Raw genomic sequence first — 26,395 nt, forward strand, 5'->3', positions numbered from 1 at the left:
TCCCTCCCCTACGACATGTGGAAGCGTGTGGAAGAGACACCTCAGCCCTCGAGGGGAAGCTCGTCTGATGCCTGGAAGACTTCAGGTCTACCATGGCGGAGGCGGCATCATAGTTACCCCTCTCTGGGAGGGGGAGGGGGGGCTGGGAACAGCTGTTACAATAAATGAGCCCCACCTCTGTCCAGAGGGCGGTAGCCTGCGGGGAGACCAGGGCTTCAGATCCGCATAGTTCCGGTACTGAACCCCGCTCTGGCGCATCTGGATGATAAGGACAGCACAGGGCCCACCTCTCAAGTCGTGGTGGCTCTGCGGAGTGATGCGTAAAAGCTCTTAGCGAGGTGCCTGTCACGGAGTAGGTGCTCAGAACATGGTGGCAGTTATTGGAGCCGCAAGGCATTGACCACTCTCCCTAGTGTGACCCAGGCTTCCCCCGCCCCGGAGGGCCCTGAGGCTCTGGGTGTGGCTGTGTCCCAAGGCAGGGCCATCTTTGGCACAGACTGCCACCAGCCCACTGTACAGCCCAAGGCAAGTCGCTCACCTCTTTTGAGCCTCAGTCTTCCTATCTGATGAGTGGGGCGCTAATGACAGCCACTCATGGTGCACCGATTTCGTGCCAGGCACCACACTGAGGTCAGTGCATTTGCTTGTCTAATTTAGCTTTCAAAACAACTCCAAGAGGTTAGTACCATGACCCCAATTTCATAGATGGGAGGACAGAGCCTCAGAGAGGCGAAGCCTCTTGCTGGGGATCACGTGGCAAGGGTGGTCAGGTGCAGGATTGTCATGCCCCCACCATCTTGTTTGTATTACTGCCACCCCCACCCTCCCTGCTCGTCCTCTGCCCTTTGTCCCGATGCTGACCACAGCCCTTCCTCTGCATTTACACCCTGGGGTTCGACCACTCTGGATTCTTCTGAGACTGGGACGGACGTAGCTCTGCAGCGGGAAAGACACCCTCAGGGGTAGTGGGGGGCTCAAGGAGAGCCGGTGGGCCCCATGCAGTCCCTGCGATCGACCTGGCAGCTCAGGACAGTTCTCCCACGCTCCTTGTCCCTCTGTGCTGTTTATACTGAAGGGTCAGGGTCCCGGTACACCCAGGTGGACGCATGGCGTCCAGATGATTCAGTTAATGGCGCTGGAAGCCGTAAATCTCCGATATTGTCCCAGCTCCCCCTCTGCTCTGCCGAGCTGTCACCGCCAGGAGCTAGTGGGAGAGGGGACCCCCCCCCCAGGCTTTGTTCCCATTCTGCAGCCAGGCACGACATAGCCTAGTTGTGGCGTCCACTGCCTATATTTGAATCCTGGCCCTGTCACTTCTTGGCCCTGTGGCTTTGGTCAAGCACTTAATCTCCCTGTTACCCTCAGTTTCCTCATCTGTAAATCTGCGATGGTCACAACACCTGCCTGTTCCACAAGGACCGGGTGGCTGATGTGTGTGAGAGCTCTGCCCTGCCTGGCTCCCAGAGGGTCCTCGGATGTTCCTGGTGACATCAGGAGCTCACTCCGTGCTGGGTGGTATGATCCATTAGCTCAGTGAATCCTCAAACTGAGTAAGTCGGTGCTGCATTTTACAGGCGAGGAAGCTGTGATTCAGAGAGGGATGTGAGTTGCCCAAGGCCACACAGACAATTAGCAAAGGAACTGAGATTAAACCAGGCAGGCCAGAGCAACTCTGAAGCCCTCCCGGTAACCCTAGGTTCCAGGCCCTCCCCTCTGGGGCTCTACCAAGGTCTGCAGTGACAGCATTGTTAGCCCTGCCCAGCGCTGCTTCTGTAACCCAGGCCTGCCAGACACTGGGTTAACAGGTCCTTAATAAAGCTGGCGGAGGCGTCTGTATCTTCCCAGGGCAGGGGCCAAGGGGCCAGGTGCAGCAGATGTGTCCTAATGAAAATGCAGGGAGAGGGGAGGGGCCGTGAGGTGAGCTGCCTGCTCACGCGTCAGAGTCGATCCCCTCCCCCTCCACGCCTGAGTCACGAGATGCCTCCTGGTGTAGCGGACAGTCACCCATCGCTCACTCCGTCCACTCGTTCTTTCTTCCTTTCATCAAACCGTCCACCCACCCACCCAACCTTCCTTCCTTCCCTCCTTCCTGCCATCCATCCATCCATCCATCCATCCATCTATCCATCCACCCACCACCATCTTTTCTCCCTCTCATTCTCTCCATCCTTCTACCCATCCATTCATTCATCGGTCTCATTCCCTTCCTTCCTTTCATCCAGTATTTATTGAGCACCCATCTTGAACCAAACCTTACGTTAGTCACCCAGGGTCCCTCCCTCCATCACTTCAATATTCTAAAAAGGACACTAACTAAACATCAACTCTGTGTGCACAGGACGCCAGGAGAGAAGACGGCATCTTGGGGGCCCTGACACTGGGCTCTGCTGACGCACCTCAGCCAAGCTCTCTGGGTGACCTTGGGCAGGTCGCTTGGCATCCCTCTGTGCATCCAGAGTTCTGTGCACACACAGCCAAGTGGCAGTTGTCCTGGGGTGGCGTCCATGTTTACCTCCCTCTGATTCACCTTCGTCAGTGTGACTTAGGCACGAATGAGAGGCGTGGCTGCTTCATTTTCTCGTCCTCGGTGCCCAGTGCCATGCCTGTCACACAGTGGGTGCTCCTTAGAGTGAGCTGACTGATCGAAGCCATCCATCCCCAAGCAGCGAGCGGCACAGCAGAGGACAGCAGACCCCGCCTCACCCCTTCTGGAGGCCTCAGCGTTTCTCTGATGATGCCCACAGGTTCTATGAAAAGCTGGAGCCTTCAAGTTAGAGCCTGGTGTGAAGGGGAGGCCTGGGGGCCCCACGGAGGGTGGGAGGGGCCCCCCACAGCCTGCCCTCACGGGCCCTCCCCTGCATGCCTCCACCGCCTTGCACACCTGGCCTGGGCAGAGCGACTGATCTCAGGGATGGGGTGGGGAAGGGAGCGCAGGGGGTGGGTGGGCAACAGGTTCCCAGGCCCTACAGGAGCTGCTGGGGCGAGAGAGGAGGACACCCCTCTCTCTGCCCCGTGAGCCGTCAGTAGTGTGGGGTCAGCCCACCTGTCATGCGGCCAGCCCGGCTGGGCCCGTGTTCTCACCACTCTCACTGTGTCCCTGTCTGGTCACCAGGCCTCGCCCCGCTGCTCACTTCAAGGCAGGCAGCTCTCCCTGTCCTGGCAGGGGAATGACTGGGCGCTCAGCTCCTGACCACCCGCACCAAACCAGAGGCCCCTGCAGGATGCCCGAGGTGAACGGAGTCCAGGGACGTGCTGAGTTCAGCCCTCCCATCTGGCAGATGAGAAAGCTGGAGCCCAGAGAGGGAAAGGGGCTGTGACCGAGGTCACACAGTGAACCCAGTGTTCTTTTCTACAGCTCCCTGCCCTGCCGGGAGAGGAGAAGACCTGTAGACCTTGGATTTCACCTTGAGGAAACGGAAAAACTTGGGCCTTAAAGACGGGAGATTGCCATGGCTAAGACGTGGGCAGGCTGTGTGGCCTTCGTCATGTTACCTAACCTCTCTGAGCCTCACACGCTAGTGAGGATTCAGTGAGATGACTACTGACCTGGGCCTAGCAGGACCCCCGGCACGTCCCAAACTCTCAGTAAACAGGAGCTTTCTCAGAGTTAGGAAGCAGGTAAACCTCACCTTCAACAACGCAACTGATGAAATTTGTTTTTATGCAGACGTGGCCATTCCTGCCCTTTTTTATGTAATGAAAAACCCTCACTGATGTAAAAGGAACCTGCAGGTCGATCTGGGTAGAGTTGGGGGCAGGGTGGGGGGGGACCTGGCGTACATCCTGATTTGCCCCTAGAAGCTGTGACCCCAAGGGAGGGACTTGGTGGCTGTGGGCCTCAGCTCGCTCATCTGCAAAATGGAAATAATGGTACTTCTCCCCGGGGGAGATAACCTAAGGGTGCGGGGCCTGGTGATCACGGCCTTCCAGAGCCCCATCTTTTTCTCCTTTTTGGAGAAAGGGCTAGCCCTTGGCTGCGGGCTTGGTCTGGGAGACCTGCTCTCGGTCCTGGGGAAAGGAGGGGTCTGGAGCTCCTGGGCTGAGCGATTCCCCCCCAGTGGAATCTGGCTCCTCCGCACGGCATGGCTGCTTTTTTTCTTTCTTCTTGGGGTAAAATAAGTACATTTTCCAGATGCTGTTTCCCTGGCAGCTCCGAAAATTAATTGGCCTTTAATGTGGCATAGAATTTATTTTAATTAGCGGGAGATTGACCAATTTCTTAATAAGGGACTTTGTGGAGGCTCCATATTTGGGGTTGGGGTTGTGTGTGGGGGTGATCGAGCCAGAACGACACCTCCAGTCTAAGAGGGGACTTCCGGCCACTGTGGAGCTCTGGCCTTCCTGGCTGCGATTCCTCCCGTCAGGGAGCGGGAGGGACCCTAGCGAGGGCCAGAGAGGCGAGAGGGACAGAGGCGAGGGACCTGCCCACCTGTGGGCAAAGTCAGGAGCCAGTGGGAGGAGAGGGCTCCAGGCCAAGGGACGCACGGAGGGCCAGGTGGCTGGGCCATAGGCCTCTCGGGGATCCAACAGCCTCGAATTCTGCCTTTGACCTTGGTCTTTTGGGATCCTGCGTATAGATCACTGATCCCGAGGTTATGATCGTGCCCCTGGCCTTAACGATGCCCCTCTGCATTTGAGAAATTAACAAGGTAAATCAATACCAGTTTCGCAAAGGACCAAGTTCCCTTGCTTCGATCTGACGGACTCGCTGAGGGTCCCCCAGCCTGGGTGGTGCCCCAGCTCTGATGAGTTTCCATTTTACAGAGGAGCAAACGGAGGCTCGGAGAGGTGCAGTGTTTGCCCCAGGCTCACAAGTAGCCCCATCATCCTTCAGGGCGGGTTAAACGTGGCCACCCAGAGGAGGCTGCCCCGACTCCTGGGTGAGCTCAGGGGCCTGGTCCGTCTCTGCGCACTTCTTCCGTGTCTCTATGGCAATGACAATGAGCCCGTTCAGCGTGTCACCTGACGGTCAGTCTCCTGAGCAGATACCGCGTCCGTGTGCCCAGGTTTATTCCCTGGAACCAGGCCCGGCCTAGCGCTTGGTCGGTGCCCATTATGTGTTTGCTGAGTGAATGACTGAGTGAGCGATAATGGAGTCGGAACTGAAAAATGACCCACCCTGTGACACCTAGTCAAGAACTGGGGCTTCGGGATGTCTTCTTGACTTTATACTGTAACTGACTGTGGTGGGTCCTGATGGTGGACTCGCCCATCCTCAGGGGACCGTCTCACTTCCTCTCGTCCCCCTGCGGTCTGACCGGGAGCCCGTGTGCCCACGTGCCCGTTTGGTGAAAGGGAGAAGGGCAGTTCTTCCCCCTCCCAGCCTGGATCCAGAAGGGGTCCAGAAGGGCCTCAGCAGTTCAGCCTCCAAGGACCAAGCCAGGGGAGCTGCCCTGGGGTCTGGTGACCCCACCGAGCAGTCCAGGGCTCCCCAAGGATCTGCCTCAGCCACTGGCTGGAGAAAATGAGGCCACGCCCCCTGCCCCACCCCACCCCAGCACATCACCCCATGCTTCCTGCTGGGCCAGGACCCACGGAATTGATCCACCCAGACACCCTGGGGCTGTTCCACCTGGACTTGAACCCACCACGTTTTCCATTTATTTAGCTAAAACCTTTCATACAGCGCTTTCTCTGTGCCAGGTACTGTTCTAAGCCCTTTAGAGGTATTTATCCTCAGTATAACATAGGTGCCATTATGTCCCCATTTTACAGGCAAGGAAGCTGAAGCCCAGGGAGGACAGTGACTGACCTCGCCTACCCCCCCTCAGGCTTTCACTGCTGACTCCTGGGTGGGGCGTCTGTTCTCACAGCCTTCCTGGGTATTTTCTGCCTCCCCTCGTGGGGTTCTCCCAGCCCCCATGCCTTTGCTCACAGGGTTACCTCCCCCCAGATGCTGACGCGGCAGATGGTGGCGTGACGGACGGTAGTGCGGTGGTCTCTGGCACCCTAGATATAGCGAGGACATGGCCCCCGGAACCAGCCACACCTGGGTTTGAATTTGGATCTGCCACGTGGCTGTGTGCTCCCGGGCAGAGGCTTTGTCTCTTCGGCTGCCCTTCATCTGAAGAAAGCGGGTAAAAGTATTTATTTAAAAGGTTGCAACCAGGAACGAACAAGCCAACCCGCGGACCAGCCCAGCACGGTGTCTGGTATGCAAATTTTTCATTGATAAAGGTAATCTTTTCCTCTCAAACCTATCCTCCTGCCCTTCAAAGCCCAGTCATCCCAGAAGCCTTTGTCCCCTTTGCAGGGCAGAGTCTGCAGTTATAGGTGTCCCCAGAGCACTTTCTGTCCATGTCACTCAGCCTGGTGCCTGGTCATACTCACTCTGGTCCCAGGGCCCTCAGAGCCCCAGGCAGAGGACAGACCAGGCCAGCGGATGGCAGAGGCTCTGCTGGGGACAGACAGGGTGTTCTGGGCTCATTCAGTTGTGAGACAAACATTTATTGAGCACCTACTGTGTGTCAGGCACTGTGAAAGAGACTGCCCCCAGGAAGCCCAAATGGGGTGGGGGAGGCAGACAAATGATCTGGCCCCTGGACTCAGAGGTCATCAGGGCTGGGACCAACCCAGGGGAAGGGATTGTGTCAGCTAGAGAGTCAGATCAGGAGCCCTCGGGAAGAGTGACATCCACGCCGAGGCTGGAAGTGGGGGAAGTGGCTGAAGGGAGGTGAGGAGTTCCAGGGGTGCTCCAGGCCCAGGGGTGGAGAGCGAGGCCAGTGGTCTTCAGGAAACAGCCGGAAGTTGAGCGTGGCCCTCATGGGTGGGCAGAGGGTGGACCTCATGCCCTCACTTGCCCCACAGACACCTAGAGTCTCCCTCACGGGCACAGGTGCAGCCCAGAGAGGATAAACAAAGAGAGTTCTCCTCCCCTCTCCCCCTCACCGCCCCCCCCAGAATCACATTCCAGTGGGAAAGGTGGGGAGGAGCAACCATCAACCGAGTAACCAAAGAAGCCAACAAGATCACCACGGAGGGGACAGAGTGAACGAACCAGTGAAATAGGGAGGTGGGGGACCAGGCCGAGACTCCTCCTGAGGGTTATGGGAGACCAGGAGGCTTCTTGAAGCAGGGAACTGCGTGACGGAAGGCATTCTAGATGATTCTCCTCGGGTGGATCAGACTGGAAGAGGAAGGACCAAAGACTGGGCCTGGCAGAGAATCCAGGCGAGAGGTGATGGCTTGGGTTGGGGCGGTGGCCTTGGGACTAAGAAGAGGTGGGTTTGAGAGCTGGCCGGGAGGTGGGACAGATTCGATGATTATGGCTGTGAAGGGTGAGGCCGGTGGAGAGATGAAGCCAAACCCAGATTTCCGGACTGGGCCTCGAGGTGACAACGATGCCATTTGCTGGCATGGAGAGCCCAGGGGCATAGACGAGCTCAGGTTGGAGCTTGTCGAGTGTCAGGTGCCTGAGACAATCTGAGTGGGAAGGTCCTGCCACTGGTGGTCCCAGCATCCAAGTCCCAGGGGAGAGGTGGGGACATTATTAGACCAGGGCAAGGATGTGGCCTGCAGCTATAGGCAGAGTCCCAGCCAGTTCTGCCTTTCCCTGAGAAGGATTTGGGTCAGCCTTCCCTTCGGGTGGTCCCAACTCATGGCAGGGTGCCGGCATAAACGTTTTAGAATCTTGAAGATTTTTCCTTCTGGTTTGTGAAGCCTTTCAAAGTTCCTGTCCTTGCTTATTACACATTCTTTCCACTGGGACCCATGGATCAAAGGCTCCGGTCATGGGTGGGGAGAGGCTGTGTCCCGGGGAGGAAGGGGGAGCCCGGGTGGCAGAGGCTCATCCCCCACTCAGCTCTAAAAAGCACCATTGCCACTCTCATCTCCTACACATGGGGTTCTCGAGAATCCCCCACCCCTGAGCCAGTTGGAAGTGATACTGAGAAAGGACCGGGGTCTTTGAGCCGTGGGGTCCCCTCATGTGGGTAGGTCCGTGTGTGTGTCGGGGGGGGTCCCTGTTATTCTTGAGGGACATTCTTATCTCCCTCAGGGGTGGAGACTCTGTGTCTGTTTTGTCTCTACCTCTAGGGCTGGGGTAGGATCCAGCTGGGGTTCTGCTGATGGGCCTCGAAGACTGATGGAGAAAGTGCTGTGTGTGTGTGTGTGTGTGTGTGTGTGTGTGTGTGTGTGTGTATCTGAGAGAGAGAGAGAGAGAGAGAGAGAGAGAGAGAGAGGTGAGCGAGCCTGAAACCTAATTGTCCGCTGTCTAATCCGTCAGCCAGAGGACAGCTTGCCAGCCCCTCCCAGGCAGGCTGATAAATGCCGTCCGAGGCCCCCCTGCGCCAGAGCTGCCTTAATTGGTATCAGGACGTGCCTGGACTCCATCCTCCCGGCCCCTGCCTTCCTCCCTTCCTGCCGCTGCCTCCAGCTTGCAAGCTTCCAGCCCCTAGCCGGGCTCACCTGCTGCCACAGTCCCAGGAGGAGGGTGTGAGATCAATAACGATAGCTCCGCTTATGTGGCAACTACTGTGTGTGCCCAGACTATGCCGATGAAGCCCTCCGCCTGCCCCGCCTGCCCTCACTCACCCTCACACAGCCCCGTGAGGTCGGGGAATCTTCCTCCTTTCCCGTCGTCTTTCCTGGTCCCTACAGGCTGGGTGCTCGGGATGCTCAGTAGACAAGACCGCCTGCCCCCAGGGAGCTCCCCGATAACTGGCCGGGAGGGGCTTAGTTCCAGACAATCGGCCTAGCAGGACATAAGGAGAGGGTTGACCGCTTGCCTGTTTTAGGAAGCTCAGAGAGGTCTGGCAACCTGCCTAAGACTGCACAGCTAGAAAAGAAGGGAGAGAGGCAAGGTCGCCCTCAGAACAACCACACGGCTGGTTCTCAATATCTTAGGTGTTTGGAACACTTAGGGTGCCAATTAGAAACTCACATGCTGCCCTGAGATTTTCAACGAGGTTCCTGGAGCCCCAAGAATCTGCATGGGTACCAAACTGTCCAGCCATTCAAGACCCCAATGAGGGTTGGTTCTCCACGCTGGTGGGAAACAGGGAGGGGCAAAGCAGGGTGGGACAGGGATGACATTTCATTCATTCATTCATTCATTCATTCAACCAGCACTTCTGGAGCAACTGTCTTGGGCCGGGCCTTGTTCTGGGAGCTGGCGGGACCAGCCACATGATTTGCAGCATCCTATGCAAAAGGAACATAGGGGCCCCTTGTCCAGAATGTATTTAAAATTTCAAGATGGTGACAACAAAACATTAAACCAAAACAGAGCCACAAAAGACGGTGCAGGCCGCTCACGCGTGAGGCCAGGGGCACCAGCAGGACACGCCAAACCAAGGAGCCTGAGCTCCAGCCCTGATCTGACCCTCGTTTCTGACTGGAATTCCGAAATTAATAAAACGTCGGAAACCCGAAGTTCTTTTGCAAGATGGTGGCAGATGCATTCGGAGGCAAAACCTGACCTCAGCTCCATGGGAAGCTGCCGATAGTTTTATTTCTCCTCCTTCGTGCGAACACATGTACATTTCATTGCTGGATGTTCATGTGTGTGACTGAGGGGTCCACGTATACGTACCTAATACATACAATATTAGGTGGTAGAATATGCGCCATCTTAAAGGAACAGCTCTGAGTCCCGAGTGCCTCCGGCCCAGGGGCCAAGGAGAAGCGATGTGGACTTACACAGGACCCGTATCTTTACCCCGTACAGGCCAATTGCTGTGTAGCCCTTTTTTTTTTTTTCTGCATCATCCAAACACAGCATGTGGCTGGATGAGTGTCTGACAGTGACCCCAGTCCCTGACCTGCCTGTTCTTTGGGTGGTAGAAAGAGGGCTCACTGATCTGACCTCGGAGGGGGCTGGTGACTGTCACTCTCATTGTCCACTGGAATATTTTATTTCACATTAAAGGGATTGGGGGAGATGTGAGGTCAAGCACCAGAGCAGTTTTCTTAAAAAGGGAATTAAAAATAGCTTTATTGATTATAAATATAATATATGCTCATCATCACAAAAATTAATACGAAAGAAGAAATAACAATCCCCTCTACAATAACTGCTGTCGACATTTCAGATAGTTCTAGATATATCCTTTTTTTTGGGGGGGGTCTAAAGATGGGCTTTACTGCCCAGTGTTTTGCAACTTGCTTTTGTCCCTTCACCGAACACTACGTTATGCCTCTTCCCACGTTTAAGTCATCATTTTTCAGGGGGACAAGGAAATTCATCGTAAGCACATCCCATAATCGGCTCGAACATCCCCCTTGTTGGACGCTGTTTGATTCGTTTTTCGTTCTTGTGCATGTCCCCGAGATGGCATCCTCACGCACACACTGCCACGCGTCCATGCATCCTCAGGTCAGGTCTGCAGATGTGGAACCCCTGGGTCGACGCGGGGAGGGGAAATCGATCACGTTGTAGACGCTGCTATGTTGCCGACGCCATATTCCCTGCCCCAGGCCTGTCTCTCCCAAGTTGCTGTTTTCTGATCATTGGGAAGCGGGGGCCCGTCCAGGCCAAGCGGAGGGTCCCGAAGCTGCAGGGGAGCGGGGAAGCCAGCAGGGGTACCACATCTGCTCCGTCATCAGCCCCTGCAGCCACCTCTGCATGGTTGTCACTCACAGTCCCTTGTCCCGGACCCCTTGGCTGTCGCCCCCCAGCCAGGCCTCTTGTTCTCTTCTCAGCCGGGGACAAAGCCTGGACCTCAGGCCCCTCCACACCCTAATCACTTGAGCTTTCTCCTGATTTGCATGTCCTTAAGGCGCCTTGATTAACACCCCTTCCTAGGATGGCTGTGCTCTGACCAGGAGGATTCTGATTGCTAAGTGGCCTCCACTTCTTTAAAAATAAGAGAAATCCTCTCTAATGCAAGTGGAGCCTATGCTTCCCTGAACGGTGAGATGCAGAGGCATCTCCCAGGAGCCCAGACATGTTGGAAACTTCTGGAAGGAATCAGGCCATTTCTCTAACTGGCAAACCAGAGCCTTTTCTCGGCAGTGACGTTAACCCTCATGGCAGGTGTTGCAAGTGGACTTCCATCTTCCCCATCACAGAAAGGAAGCTGAAGCTCAGAGAAGACAGGTTCGTTGCTCAAGGTCACCCGGCCAGGCAGTTTTCGGCTCAGCCAGGGTTTGAACTCCGCACTGTCTGATGCCAGCCAGACCTATAGCTGACACTCTTCACTGCCATGTTAAAAGCAGGCTGGGCCTGGAGCTGGGGCTGGAGTTGTGGGGAGGAAGAGTCTGAAAGAAGCAGACGCATTTAACGAGGTGGCCGTGACACCCAGCCCTGGACGACCTTGCCGTTGAAGAAGTCAGGCCTCGCCCCTAAGAAGAGAACCAGGCGCCCTGTGTTGTTCCCCAGCTGAGGGGCTGGAACGGGGTGTGCGGGTCTTGCTGTAACAGCTATGGGACCTTCGGGTCATGATGCTTAGTCCCATGAGCACAGCCTGCAGGTGTGGCCGTGTGTGTCCCATGCGGGTCTAATGCTTGGGCGCAGACCAGCCTGCACCATTCGAGTGAGCCCAAAACGCAGCCCAGGAATTCCGGTTGCTCTTGGCCGCTTGGAAATGCTCTCTGAGGGTCTGTGTGGGGCGGGACGGTCCCCAGGGTGGCAGGGAATGGAGACCGGGCTTTCCACCTCCCAGCATCTCCCTTCCCTGCCTGCCGCAGTTCCTCCTGCTTCTCATTAGGGCAGAGCTGTGGGAGCTGCAGGGTTTACAGAGCTGCGAGTGTCGCATGGTGTTGTCTTTTATCCTCCTGGCTGAGCAGTCCCCCAACCCGCTGATCTCTCCTGGGTCCTCTCTCTCCTCACGGTTGGGTCAGCAGCCTCTCTTCTGCCTTTCGCAGGGCCCCTGGGGAGGCCTGGACTCTCTCACGAGTTCCCGCCATCCCTGGCCACCTCGGGGGTTTGCTGGGATGAGTGTGGCTGTCCCTGGATGGGAGTTGCCAAGCCACTGGGCCTTGGAACAGGTGTACACACGGTCCACTGGCCCGAGCCGCAACACGCCCTCTCTGCCCTCCGGAACACAGCGTGCTTGTGTGTACCTTCCTGGGGAACAGAACGAGCTGTTCCCGCTCCTCTGGGGAGGCCCCTGCAGGGTGGGGAGGGGGCAGCAGGAGGCGCAGAGCAGGCCGGGAACATCCTCCCAGTGCCAGGCCCCTAGGGCCCGAAGTGCAGGAACCAGGAACATCGGCCCCTGCGCCATCCCCCCCTCCCCGCCCCCCTGCTGCCGGCCCCTGGCAGAGCCCGCCCCTCCTCTCTGTGTTTGGAGCTGAGGGATTCTCAGGCACATTCCCTAAGCTTTTGGGTTGAAAAGACCAATACCATTTCCACAGAAAATTTGGGGGACGGATAGGACGATGCCAATTTTTAATTTTGCTAGGGAAGGGTGTTAATGAGAACAAACAAAACAAAACAAAAACATATACACATTAAAAAATCCCATCATCAACTATCAGTCCATTTCATGAAATAAATCACACTTCAAAATGCAAAAGGTATGAAGGACATGATCTTCAAATGAACATTGTCCCCTAAAAGGAGCATTTGAAGACTTCACACTGTCTCTTGCGCCATAAGACGTGGGGAAGGTTTGCCAGAGCCGAGGACCTGGCAATGGTCCCTAACGGGGAACTTATGAAATCTAATGGCCATAAAGTGGCTGCTCCACCTCTGGCCATCACATCTACATTCCAGGCAGGAAGAAGGGAGGCAGGATGAAGTATATCTTCCTTGAAATCTTTGCCTTTTAATTCAGGAAGGGAAACCTTCCCCAGGCTCCTCCGCCTTCATCTCCTTGGCCAGAACTGGGTCATATGCCCAACCCTAGCTGCAAGGGAAGCTGAAAAGTTGAATATTTTAATTTTCTGGACTCCGATAGAGGAAAGCCAGAGGGAAAGCGGCTGGAAGGGGTCTTTGCACAGGTGGTTTTCTGCAAAGTCTCAGCTTTCAATACATTTCATCCCCCTTTCAGTCTGTGTGGACCCCTGAGATCTTATGACCGACCGTAGCTCCCAGCACCCAGTTCTGTAAGCAGCCTGAAATCCCAGGCCTCTTCATCGATCCAGATCAGTCTCAATTTCAGAAATACCGGTGTTGTTCCTGCTTGTCGTTGGGTTTCTGGATCGAAGAGGGCCCAATTGCAAAGCCTGTTTTAGAGGAAGGCTCCCAGACAGAGTTGCCAGATAGAATACAGGACAGCCGGTTTTCTATGAGTTTCAAATGAGCAGTGAGGACGTGGTTCCATAGTGCAGTGCTTAGCACATCTGCTTTTTATGCAGAAGGTCCTGGGTTCACGCCTCAGTGGAGCCACAGTCCATGGTCTACGGCCATATCATCCTGAACAAGCCCAATGTCTGATCTTGGGAGCTAAGCAGGGTCGGGCCTGGTTAGTACTTGAATGGGAGACCACCTAGGAAGATCAGGTGCTATAGGCATAAATAATGATAAATTTTTTAAAAAATTAAGAGAGAATACTTTTTTTACTTTAAGTATTTGGATGGGACATACTTAGACTAAAATGTTATTCATCATTTATTTAAAATACAAATTTAACTAGGTGTCCTGTATTTTTATTTGTTCAATCTGGCGACCTGGCCCCCAAAGTCTCAGCTTCTATGGCGGAAGATGTAAGAGAGGGGCTCCAGGTGAGTCTGAAACCCACCCTACCATGTCACTTTGGGAATGTCACCTCTCTGGGTTCCAGGAAGGCCACCCCTTCCTGAAGCTCCCACCTCCAGCGGGACCAGGTCCTCGTGGGGCCCACGGAGCATCTATCGATGAAGGAAGGACAGCAAGGCCCAGTCGGCACTTGGCGTCGCTCCAAAATCCCTCTAGACCCGGAACCGACCCGACATAGGACGAGCGCTGCTCTCAAGTTGAGCTGCACGATTTTGGAGGATTGTATAGTCCAAATGGTGAAATGTCAGCACTTTCATACAGTTCAGCCTAATAATTTTGCTCATAAAGAACAGACAGGGATTCTGTAATGTCTCTGCCTCACAGGGCAGAATGAGGTGAATGTGGGGTCGAGCAGATTTTCTGCCTTTTCCCAGCCAGGAGACCTTGGGCAAGTCACTTCCCCTTTCTAGGCCTCGGCTTGTCCCCATCTGTAAAATGGGTATGTTTGCAGAGAGGGCTCCATGAAGCATGTGTGCGGGGTATGGAACTGAGCTCAGCAAGCGGGATCGGTGTCTTCCTGTCCCTGCTGCTTACCCCACCTGTCTCCTGGTGGAGGCCTCTCCTGGTGGGGTGCAGGCTTCGAGATGTGCAGGGGGGAGCGAGGGTAAGGGTGGTCCACCTGGGCAGAGCCCCACTGGAGACCAGAAGCCTTCTCCCGTCTCCTCTTCCCTGCCCCCGTGTTGCCACGCGTCCAAGAGCTCTCGGTAGGTGGCCCCCAGAGGTGGCACAGGAAGGGGAGCTGGTGTACCACAGCCAGCAGGCACCCCGAGGGAGGCCTGGCTTCACAACTCGCCGCAGTTCACAGCACCCCATGAATGACCACCGCGGGGAGTGGAGCCCTCTCTAGCCTGCACCTGAGCTCACCTGTTATCGCCATCCATCAGCGGTGTCTAGACTTCAGAGTGAGCCGGACAGCCAGGCGGCCGGGGGAATCACTCAGAGGTGGCCCTTGCAGATTCAGGGGAGGGTTCTCGGTCCCCTGGCCAGACCTGCTGTTCCTCTTTCCAACTGTGATGGCTGCGGAGCTGCAGCTCCAACTTTCAGACCTGTAACGGGGAGCGGGCTCCTCCAGATTTCAGACCTGTAACGGGGGTGCGGTCTAGGGTGCTGTCCCACCCCCCAGCCTGGCGCCCAGTGGATGCACAACATTGCTGGCCACTTTGAGGCGTGTCTCGTGCCAACCCCTCATTTTCCAGGGAAACCAAACCCCGAGAAAGTGCAACCCAGAGCTGGCCTCACCCCTGGGCAGCCAGGCCCCCCAGCGATGGGCCACAGCCATGCCAGCAGAATCTGAGCAGGGGGGAGGAAGATCAAAGCCACAGAGCTGCCCAGGGGGTTTGGGGGAGCAGTTAGCAGCAGCTCAGGAGAGAGGAGACTGGGGAAGGCAGCCCCCGCAAACTGAACCCAGGGGAGGCCTCTCTCCTCCTGGCTCCTCCCCGTCCCTCTGCATTTCTTCCTTTTCCTCCTCTTCCTCTCATCCCAACCTTGGTTGGAGAGCAGGCAGAGAGATCCAGCTGGGCGAGGCATACGTGTGGGCACATGTGCGTGTGTGTGCCGCGTGCACGTGTACGCGCGTGCCTGTGCCTCCGTGCATACGTGCACGCGTGGTTGCGTGTGTGCATGTGTGCATTTGCGTGTGTGCATCGTGGATGTGTGCATGCGTATGTGTGGCGTGCAGGCGCGAGGAGGGGGGCCGCTGAGGCTCTAGAGGGGATTTAAAGCCGCTTTCTCGGCTGCGGCGTGAGCGCTCCTGATAAACAGCCCGCGAGCCGGAGCAGAAGCGCTGGCGGCGGCGGGAGGCTGCGTATCAGAGCTCCTGGCAGGCTCGCAAAAAGCTGTCCCCGGCCCCGCGCGCCGCTCTATCAGCCCACGGAGGGAGGGCGGGGGCGGAGGGAGGGAGGGAGGGAAACAGTATTTGCTTCAGCCCTTAATCACGGAATTTGAAATCCCAGCGAGTCAGTGCCATTTATTTTCAGAGGCTGTCAAGGCTGGTTTCAGCATTTAAAAGAAAGGAGGATAAAAACCATTTGCATTTTTCTCCCTCTCGCGCCTGCCGGCTCCCTCTGCTCTCTCCGCTCCCCCTCGCTCTCTGCTCACCTCGCGGGGAGCTGGGGCTGGGTGTCGGGGAAGGAGTGCCAGAGAAAGATTTTTCCAGGCGCTTTGGGCCCTGGCTGCGGTGGGGGCTGCCCCAGCCAGAAGCAAGGGCGTCTGTGCGATTATGGGGGCTGGGGGCCCGAGTCTGGTCCAGCGGGGCTTGGGGTGGCAGATGGATAGAGGTGGGAGCCAGACTCGACCAGGGCTACGGGATCGAGGATTCTGGGCGCTGTCTGCAGGGCTCTCCTCGGTCATCCCCAAAAGAGCCTTGTTCCCCAAGTTTGCTCCAGCTTCGGGGGGCCCATCAGTCCTTCCTGGCTTCCACAGTGGAAGTCTAGGATGTTGGAGTTGCACAGGGAGCTAGGACACCCCCAGAACTGCCCTCTTTCTGCACAGATAGGGAAACGAGGCCTAGAAAACAAGAATGACATGGCCAAGGTCACACGCTGGCAGAACTAGGATAAGGACAGGGTCTTTATATGCATCAAGCACATGTTCTGTGCAGGCGCCAAGGACAAGGGGCTCCCGATCGATCGGCACTGGACGCTGGGCCTGTTGTTGGGCTAGGCAGTCTTTGCAATCGGACGGACCGGGGCTCAAATTCTGGCCTTGCCACTTTCCAGCACGGTGACCTTGGCCACTGTTCTCTCTCTGACCTTCAGATGGAGCTCACAGGACCTCCTTTGAGGACCAAATCAACACGTGCACTGCACTGGGAGTGTGAGTTGTCTCTGTCACGGTCGCCGTCACCGTCGGCAGCATCTGTCCTGTGTCCCCCTCACCTACTCTGCTTCCATGGTGTCTCTAGCGCTTCTTGGGGGAAAGACTTGGGCTCCGTGGCTGGATGATTCTGTCCCTGAAGAGACTCTGAAGCTGGGGCATGGACTCCCTGGGGTGTGGCCGGGTCTGTTCCCCAAATCCATTGTCAGAGTTCAGTGAGTTCAGGCATGCGATGCCCCTGGCAGAGCACTGAGTGCTTGTCATTGTGTTACTTTCATCATTGTGATTATGTGCCCACCCATCCCACAGACTCCAGGCTTCTTGGCCAGAACCCTGCAGTCCATCTCAGACATCTCTTGTCCCCACTTAGGGGAGTGCTGCCGAACCCCTACTCACCCCGGGGCGAGGGGCGTCCCTGCTGGGGAAGATGAGATGGAGGCGGGAGAGGAAAAGAGCCCCAGGCCCTTGGAGGAAGCCACCCACTTTTGCCCAAAATGAGGCTCAGAAGTAAGGTCTGGTATTTTTTGCAGAAACTCAAGATGCCCCACCCCCGACCCCCCCTTTTTATTAAATTACAAAAATGAGCCGTCTTCCTCGTTACAGTACAGAAGGTTGTAAAAAATAGTGGAATTATCCCTCCCAACACCTCACAATTCTACTCCCCAAATAATCAGCAACGATGAGCTTACAAACGTGACGTCTTCCAGCTTTTTCTGTCGATACAAGCGCGTATAAACGCTTCTTTTTTATGAGTCGGGCGATGCCGCACGCCCGGTTTGGCGACCTTTTTTCTTTTAGACGAGATGGTGTCCTTTCCAAGGAGACTTCCTTCTTTCGTTCCTCTTCACGGCTGCGTTGTTCTCCCTCGTGTGCTCGTACCTGCATGCGGTTATCCGATCCCCAAGGGAGGATCGGATAACGGGCAGGCACTGTTCCTGGCATCCGAGGGGCCGCTGCCCAGGCAGCAGGTGGGCGGCTGTGGGAGGCTCCATCCCTTTCCACAGGGAGAGGCTGCTTGGGGCTCTGTGAAGACCAGGGCTGGTGTGGGAACCAGGGGCAGGAAACCAGAGTCCCAGGGTCCAGCCCTCATTCCCTCAGGGGCGGCCCTCACCCGGCCACCTGGGGGCCCAGGGACATTGAGGCCTCAGGGCTGTCTGGGCCCACCCCGCCTCCCTTCCCTGAGGACGTGGGCACGGTCTGTGTTCCCAAGGCGAAAGAGGGGGCGTCAGTAGCCAGCTCCCTCCTCTTGCCCTCCTGCACCCTCTGTGGTCCCCAGTCACCTGCCTCCTTCCCCCCTCCAAACTGCTACTGCAAACCAGAGGGGAACCCCAAACCTCATGTCCACAGACGGAGCCTAAGTCAGCAGGAAGAGGGGGGCGGGGAGCCCAGATCTCCGTCTGTAGCAAGGTGGGGCTTTCACTCTCAATCCTTAGTGCTGTTAGTGCATCGAAGGCAACTTTCACAGTGTGGCATTTAGAGTCAGGCTGACCTGTGACAGTGACAGCTCCACTGGTTCCAAGCTCCAAATCCTCAGAGCTTCAGTGTCCCAATCATGAACACGGGGACCACAGTGGCACTTACTTCACAGGGTGCTCTTAGGGACTCGGTGAGGGAATCCACGCAAAGCCTTCAGCAAGTTTCCTGACACTGAAGGCTCATCATCGCTATTATTTCTATTATTATTCCTAATAATGACATTTTCAAAAATCTGAAGTAAAATTAAGCTTTCTCTGAGTTGGGTGTCGAAACCAAGAAATAGCCTGTGGTGCGTGTGCGTGATGTGTAATCGGGGGGCGGGGGTGAAGACAGTATGTGATGTGTGCAGTAGTCGTGACGGAGGTGTGTGTGCTGTGTGGTTTTTTTTTGGTGTGTTATGTGCAGTATCAGGTGTGTGGAATGTGTGTCCTGTGTATGTCAGGGTGTCCTCACACCATCCTCTGCTCATAGCCGTCTGCTTCCTGCCAGACGTTCTTTCCCATTCTCTCGGGCCCCTGGACTATGTCCCTCTGCCAGAGAATCACTGTCACTGAAGGACATGCCTGCTGACCTGGGTGGCCTGGGAAGGCCCCAGGACCACCCTGGAGAGCAGAGAAGACCCCGTTCTCTACGACTCACCCCACGACCTGCTTGAATGAAAGTCCACATGGGCCCCGTGTTCAGGCCTCACTGTCGCCGTCCCAGCTGGATTTGGGTCCCGGTTCCATCACCACTGGTGATGGGAAGTCGCTTTAAACTCTCTGGGCCTCGGTTTCCCCATCTGTAAAACAAAAATAGTAATCGTGTGGAAAAATTGTTTGTTTCTCCTTCCCTACCCCAAACGAGTAAAACAAAACAAACAAATAAACCGACCAGAAAGTGCTCGTCCCCAGAGGCACTTGCAGCAGAAGGCACTTGCTTTTGCCCAGCGAGTGGGTGATCGGCACAGACTGACATACCACAGGGCTCCTGGGATGGAGCGGGCTCTGTCTCTGTCTGTCCTCCAAGGAGAGTTGTGTTTATGTACATAATCTCCCTGGCCCTCCATCAGCCCTGCACAGCTCCGGCAGAATTTCTGGATTCACAGGACAGGTGGGCTGAGGCAGAGCTGAGCTGAAAGGTGGGGTGTGGACTCCCTAAGCAACAGGCTCTTCCAACAGTGCCCAGCAGAAGATTTAAAAGCTATCCATCTCCCTGGCCTTTTTCTCTGTGATTGCTACATTCTAGATAGAGGCTGAACATTCAGCCTGGATCCCAGAATGAAGATGGCTCTGTGAAGCAGAGCGGTGGGGCAGAGGGCCAAGCAAACTCCAGCCAACATTAAATCTGAATGAAAATAAACCTGGGCTACGGCAATCTCATGACATTTAGGGGATGTTTGTTATGCAGCATAACTGAGCAAAGTCTGACCAATACAGAAATTGGTACTTAGCAGTAGTGGCTACAACAAATATGTAGCATTGGCTCTAGAAGCAGGTACCGGGTGACAAGGAAACTATGGTTGAAGGCAGGAAAGTCGGCGACTCCTGTTATCCAGTGGGAAACATTTGCGAAGATTCTCGCCTACAGTAACTTGCAAAGCTGACACTCCATGCACTTGTGGTGGCCTAGAACTTGAGAAACAGCAACGTCTAGCATGTCTTGGTGGCTATTCACTGCATGTTTGGGACTGAATCATGCCCCACCCCCCAATTCATACGTTGAAGCCCTAACTCCCAGGACCTCAGAATGTTACTATTTGGAGATGGGGTCCTTAAAGAGGCGATTAAGATAAAACGAGGTCATCAGGGTGGCCCTAATCCAATATGACTGGTGTCCTTATAGGAAGAGGAGATTTACACACAAACGGGCACAGAGGCAAGGCCATGCGAAGACGCAGGACGAAGACGGCCACCTGCAAGCCAAGGAGAGGGGCCTGGAACAGCATCTTCCTTCAGAAGGAACCAACCTGCCGACGCCTGCATTTCGGACTTCTAGTTTCCAGAACTATGAAACAATAAATTTCTGTCAGACTTTGTTACAACAGCCCCAGCAAACTGATACATCGCGTTTCACAAAACACTACAGAGAGGATGCGGGCGCCAGAGGGAATTAGCCTGTTTGCAAGCGGGGATGAAAGGGAAAGAAAATCCAGAAATTTTGGATTTGCACAGCTGAAAAATGCAAATATTTCTCATCTCTATCCAATGAAAGAGAAATGTTGCAAGACTGCAGCCCTGTGACCGAAAGCCAGGAGCCCGTGGGACGCAAAGCCCATGAGACGCAAAGCCCATGGGACATTGGCTCCACTGAGAGGAGGCCACCCAGCCCGGGGGAGGCTGAGCTTGGGCACAAACACGCCAGGACCAGTGGTGAAAGGTCTGATACCTCCTCACACCCCCCAGCAGTTTGTCTTCCAGACAACCCAGAGGGAGAACCAAGGGCCATTACTGGAGCAGCCTGCTCTTTGCATGACAAGTGGGCACAACAGACACACTCTCCCTGTCCCTCTGGCAGTTAGTTGATTCTGCAAAATCCGAGTTACAAACGACATTTTAGCAACACTTCTGACACATTGGCGTTTGGAATACGTGATACGATCTTGGAGCAGATATGAATTTTAAATTTAACTATGTCTGTGTCCCCAGAAATGTATTATTTGAGAAGTCTAATTGTGAATTTTAAACTTTCTGTAGAGACTCTTCGAAATGGGTGATCCACAAACGGTCAATAAAGAATATTCGAGACCTAAGGAAAAGATGCTACAACTAAGAGATGCTCTATGTGATAAAGTCAGGTAAGATTCAGCCTCTGGGTACAGATCATATCGGGGTGTGGACCTCACACCCTTTGTTAAAACCTGTCAGCTCAGGTGCCTGTTCATCTAGAGAGATGTGTCTACGAAACGTCGGCTGTGTCTTTAGCATAAGGAGCTGAGTGAAAACAAAGATAAAAAGATAAGGAAGTTCTGAACAGGCTCGAACGGTCAAAAGAGATGCCAGCCTGGACCAAAAGAGGCCGTGACCAGTCACGACTTAAAGGCACATCTGGCCCCCAACAGGCAAAAGCAGAGAGAGAGCTGCTCAGGCCCAAGGAGGTGATGGAAAAGGAAGTCCTCCCAGAGAACAACTGAAGGGCCGCCGAGAACAGAGCACCGGGGACAGTTCTGAGGAAGCACAGCGGGGGCTAACTGAAGAGCGGGGTAGGTGGCCCCGCTCTTCAATGTCCACCTGGGAAGACTCAGAACTGCCGTGCATGGTGACCGCAACCTGTTCCCATCCCTCTCCCTTCTAAAGGGCGTCATCCTCTTCCTGTTCCACAAAATGCCACCGCAGACCACGTGGCATAAATGACAGGTCTGGAGGCTGGAAGTCCAAGATCAAGGTGTCGGTGGGGTTGGTTTCTTCGGCAGCCCCTGTCCTCGGCTTGCAGACAGCTGCCCCCTCACTGTGTCCTCACATGGCCCCTGCTCTGTGTGGGCACACAGGTGTCTACGCGTCTCTCTTCTTTTAAGGACGCCAGTCACACGGGATTAGGGCCCACCTTAATGGTGTCGTTTAACTTGATGACCTCTTGTAAGACCTCTCTCTAAATACACTTACATTCTGAAGTGCTGGAAGATAGGACTTCACCATACAAATTTTGGGGGGACCCGACTCAGTCTATAACTGTGTGTGGGGCCAGAATATGTTCTCCCCATTATAGAGCTCCGTATCAAGAGAAGCGTGGGCCAGCGTCACTCATTTCATTGCATTTAGCTTGGAGGCTTGGATGGAAGGTTCTAGAAGGCTTGCTTTCTATGCCTGACACACCTCAGCGCTCCTCCACTGGCCCCTCTTTCCATGTGGCTCTCTCACGCTTCCTCACAGCACGGCATGTTTTTATATGGTGCCGATTTCCAAGAGGGTCACCTCGGGAAGGGTGACCGCCTATGCCTCAGAGCTCGGAAGCTACAGAGCATCATGCCGGCTCCACTCTGTCATTCGCGGCCACTCCTGGGACCAGCCTAGATTCAGGAGAGGGGGGAAAATACCACCTATGTCTTGACGGGAGGATGACAGAGAGTCTGCAACCATCTTTGATCCCTCACACCAATGCCAGAGAATGGAGAGAATATTGGCCAAGATGGTGGATTGGTCACTGTTCCCAGTTATTCACCGTCTTCCCAATGAGAGGATTATCCATGCCCGTCCCACTGCCACCGCCTCGCGCAGAGGGGTACTCCCCCCACCACCATGTCAGGCTTGGCCATGTGACTTGCTTCAGCCAATGACTCAGAAGACGTGACAGCAGGCTGTTGAGAGGAAGCTGTCAGAGCCATCGTTGTGCCACATGCTTGGGCTTTTCCCTCCGCATTAGACAAGCTCTCCTGGTCCACACGGCACAGTCCAACTGCTAAGACTTCTACTCGTCTCGAGACCTTTATATTTTTATGACATCGGTCTATTTTCAAATATTCACAGCCCTTAAATTCATTCACTTTTTTAAAAGTAACAGCCAGAAAGTTTGGCTTTGCACGTCACCGTGTATTCTTCCTTAGTCCATGAGAATTCACCGAGGGTAGGGACCTGGTAGGTCGCCACAAGCTTCCCATTCACACAGGTGCAGCGAGCGCCCTGAAGTCACACTCCTTGCAGGTGTCTGGGGATCATCTGCCAGGGCCCCACCATGGGTGGGGAGCTCAGGTGGCTCAGAGAGGGTAAGTGACTTGCCCAAGGTCACTCGGTTCACAAGTAGCAGAGCCAGGCTTTGAACCCAGGACTGTCTCACTCCCAAGTTCCTGCCCAGCGGGCCCTTCTGCCTCTCACCCTATAAGTGATCTTCAGACATTTGTGAGGTGAAAAACGTCCAGTGGTCCCTTTGGGAAACTATAAGTTTCTGGATGTGGTCATGGGGGTCTCAATCTCAAGGACTGAACGAAACTCATAGAAATGGGAAAGCGGAGCAGGGTGCCCTCCCCTGGGTCCACTCCCCACCCCAACTCATCCGCTCTTGCCCTAAGAGGAGAATCTGGCGTTTTTAATGCAAAATAGTGACATTGACATTTAATGAGAAATTGTAACACCCAGCCACTGTCCCGAGACGCTTCCACGCAGGAACTCATTTATCCGCCCTGAACCTGATGAGGTTAGGGGCCAACATTATTCCCATTTCACTGACGAGGAAACCGAGGCACAGAGTAGGTTAAGTCTGTGCTTCTCAAACTCTCTGTGCTGAAGGAACTTTTAGGAAACCATTTCCAAGCTGTCGGGAATTACGCGTTTGCCATATACACAGTCACGGTCGGATGGAGGAAGGTGCCAAAGCAAAACGAACGTTTCTAATTAATCTCGAGCTCTAGGCTTCTCTTACTGTGCAGCACACAGTGCGTGGACTGGCGCCAGTTTGCAGACCACCCTGCGGGTGGCACGGGTCAAGCGACTGGTCAAAGGCCGCACGGCTCGTGAGGGAGGGGGCCAGGATTTGGACCCAGAAACTGGACTTTTGACCACTCAGTCTCCCTGGAAGAAGGGCGGAGAAGGGTTCGGCCACTGAGTGTATGTAGTTCAGGGCAGGTCTCTGGGAGCGAAGAGAGGGTAACAGAAAAGCACTGTAGACCGAGGTCAATCGGTTCGGGAATTTGGGCACGTGCAAAAATCCAGAGCTTCTGTGAAGAGGACTGGGGACATGGAAAACGAGCTGGTGAGAACAATTGCTTCGGGGTGTGAATTAGACTTCTCTGAGGTTCTCTGGGAGACCCGTAAGTTCGGAAAACTCATTTAAATTACTTTTGACTTCTGGCCTATCAAGTCACTCAGGATCGAGAGAACCATGTGGAACCTGAGCTTTTATTTGGGTTATACTGATGTTGGCTTGAGCTTCTGTATCCCTCTTTGCACCCCAGAGAATTTAGAGCACCACTAAATGGTTGCGTCCTGAGGGTTCTGCGGATACTTTTGGGTAATGAATCGGCAGATAAACGATCAGACACCAAGTCGTCTGACGTGTCCACTGCGTGCAAGACTCAGAGAAAACGCTGCATGTAGAGGACCAAGAGCGATTCCACCCCGATGTCCGAGCCTCCACCTTCAAGTGATGGCGTGAAATGGCTTTATCTTCTTCATTGAGCTTCTCTGTATTTTCTACAATATCTACAATAAGCATGTTTTATTTTCGTAATAAATGAATGAGGTTATTTGGGAGGCAACAGACAGTCCCTGTGCTAAGTTTGCGTCCACTACGATTGGAGAAAAGATGGTTGGCTCATCGAGAGAAAGACATGGCAAACAGAAGGTGCTCAATAAACGTCTGAGTTAAATTTCGGTCACACACACCGAGAGGGGGAAGGCGGAAGAAGAAGACCCTTGCTGAGAAGGGCTCCTTTTCTTTATCTATTTCTTCATGTCTTGCCCCTGTAGGCGCCACCATCCTGCGTTTGCAGGCTCATCATGGGCAAGGCCAGGCGCCGGGACCGAGTCCCTCCATCTAGCACTGCGTCTGTAACTGCCACAGTTGGCCCCCATGTGGATGGGAATTTGGTTTCTACCTAGGCAGCAGATGTCTCCTTCCAGCTCTCTGAATACCTGGTCTGTTCAGTTTCCAGGGGAACCAAGGGTAGGGACAGGCAGGCAGTGCAAAAATCCAGGGACCTCGGAGGACCAAGATCAGGAGCAGCAGCTTGCGTCCCGTTCCTCGGGGACTCCGAGGACGAGCTATGCAGGCAGCAAACCCTGTCTCCTCCCTCTCTTCTCCTTTCCAGTCACCTGGCTGGTCCCTCTGGGCAGAGCACAGGGTCCTGGGGCCACAGCTCCAGCCTTCCCCCTCGCTCCCCTCCCAGCTCCTGCCTCTCTTTCTGGCTGCCTCATTTCCCGCTCAAGGTCAAGGAACAAACAGATAAACCCTTTCTCTGGAGCCTGCCACAGAGAGGACGCCTCCAGCTAGAATCCAATTCTGAGTCAGGGCCAGGGCTCTCCCTTTCCTGTGAATGTGAAGACAGGAAGAACATTTTCGTAGCTGTAAAAATCAGTAAAAATGTTTCGTAGGCAGAGAAGAGGCCAAGCAGTTGGCTCTGGTTTAAGGCACAAATAACAAATGGAAATGGTCGGATCTGGGCAGGGACGGTCCCGGGTAAACTCTAATATTCTTGTAGTTCTTGGAAATATTTTCCCTTGAGGGCCAGCCAGGTATTGAGAACATAGGACTGCTCCTTGGTTTAGTGGGACAGAATGTGGGGCCCAGGTGGAGTCAAGTGTGGGGACGAGCAGGGAGTTGCAGATTCAGGATGTTTCTCGGCTTTTGGCCAGTTCTGTGGTTGCGACCAGGACCATAGTAGGCTTTGGAGACCAACTATGGACGGCAATATACTTGATGGATCTCTTATCTTAGAGGAATGAACCTGGAGCCCATAGAGGTCAACTTGGGAAGGGTCTTATAGATAACGACAAGGATTTTAGGACATAGTCCAGAGGGCAATGGGAAGCCATGAAAGCTTTAAGCGGGAGGATAGAGACGTCAAGTTTATATTTTAGAAAGACCTCGCTGATTGCACCGTACACATGGCCCGGATGGAGAGCAAGCTCGGAGGCTGCTACTCTGAGCCAGGTTGGTGGCTTGGCAGGTGGAGAAAAGTGACAGATTCAAGATATGTCAGAGGTAGAACTGACGGATCTGGGCGTTTGGACGTGAGGGAGGCACTGGGGAGAGAGGAAGGGGATACAGATATTACCCAGGGCAGGGTGACTGGGTGGATGGGAGGGGTCCCCAAGACGAAGAAGGGGAGGATTTGGGGAGAAGGATACATATTTTTTATCGCCTGGATATTTTTCGAGCTTTGGCCAACGACCATGGACAGGACACCAAGAAGGATGAGGCACGGCCCTGACCCAGAGAAGCTAGAATTCATACATATCATGGAAAGGCCTGTAAGGTTGAGACAAGCACAGTGGGAATTCAGAGGACAGAGTGGTGAGTGCGAGGGCCGCAGGAACCGGACTTGGCCTGTCTGGACCGGGGAGGGGGAGAGGAGTCAGCTGTATATAGCTGCAGGACCAAGACTTGACCTTCTGTATCATTCACTTCCCTTCCCACAATCCCGTATGCTTGGCTCTATGCCAGGCAAGTTGTCCCAGCTTAGTACCCTGGCCCTATTGCCCAGTCCAGTCTGAGCTGGCCTCTACCTGGCTCTCTGGTAAGCTACTCTCTCTACAACCAGAATGCTACCTGACGTTCCCGAAGAGGGCTTTGTCTCTTGCTTCCCGTCTCTTTGGGGAACGTTCTTCCTTCCACATTGTAGTGGACCCCTGGATTCCTTCTATCCATTCTTCATGTTTCTGCTTAGGTGATCTTCCTCCTAGAAGCCTTTCCTGGTCCCCTAAAAGAGGGCATAGGTCTGCTTCTCCTATGCTGAAGAAATATTCTTTGGATGGATGCAGAGGAAATGGATGGACATTTGGATGAGTGGGTGAATGGATGACGTATGTAGGATGGAGAAATGGATGAATGGATGGG

General features: G+C 54.5%; 1 pseudogene; it reads left to right on the forward strand.

Moving 5' to 3' along the window:
- The first annotated feature begins 13,279 nt into the window (after positions 1–13,279).
- Positions 13,280–13,395, forward strand: LOC120601792 (uncharacterized; annotated as a pseudogene).
- The last annotated feature ends 13,000 nt before the right edge of the window (positions 13,396–26,395 follow it).

This window comes from Pteropus medius, unplaced genomic scaffold (assembly GCF_902729225.1).
Source record: "Pteropus medius unplaced genomic scaffold, Ma_sr-lr_union100, whole genome shotgun sequence".
NCBI lineage: Eukaryota > Metazoa > Chordata > Mammalia > Chiroptera > Pteropodidae > Pteropus > Pteropus medius.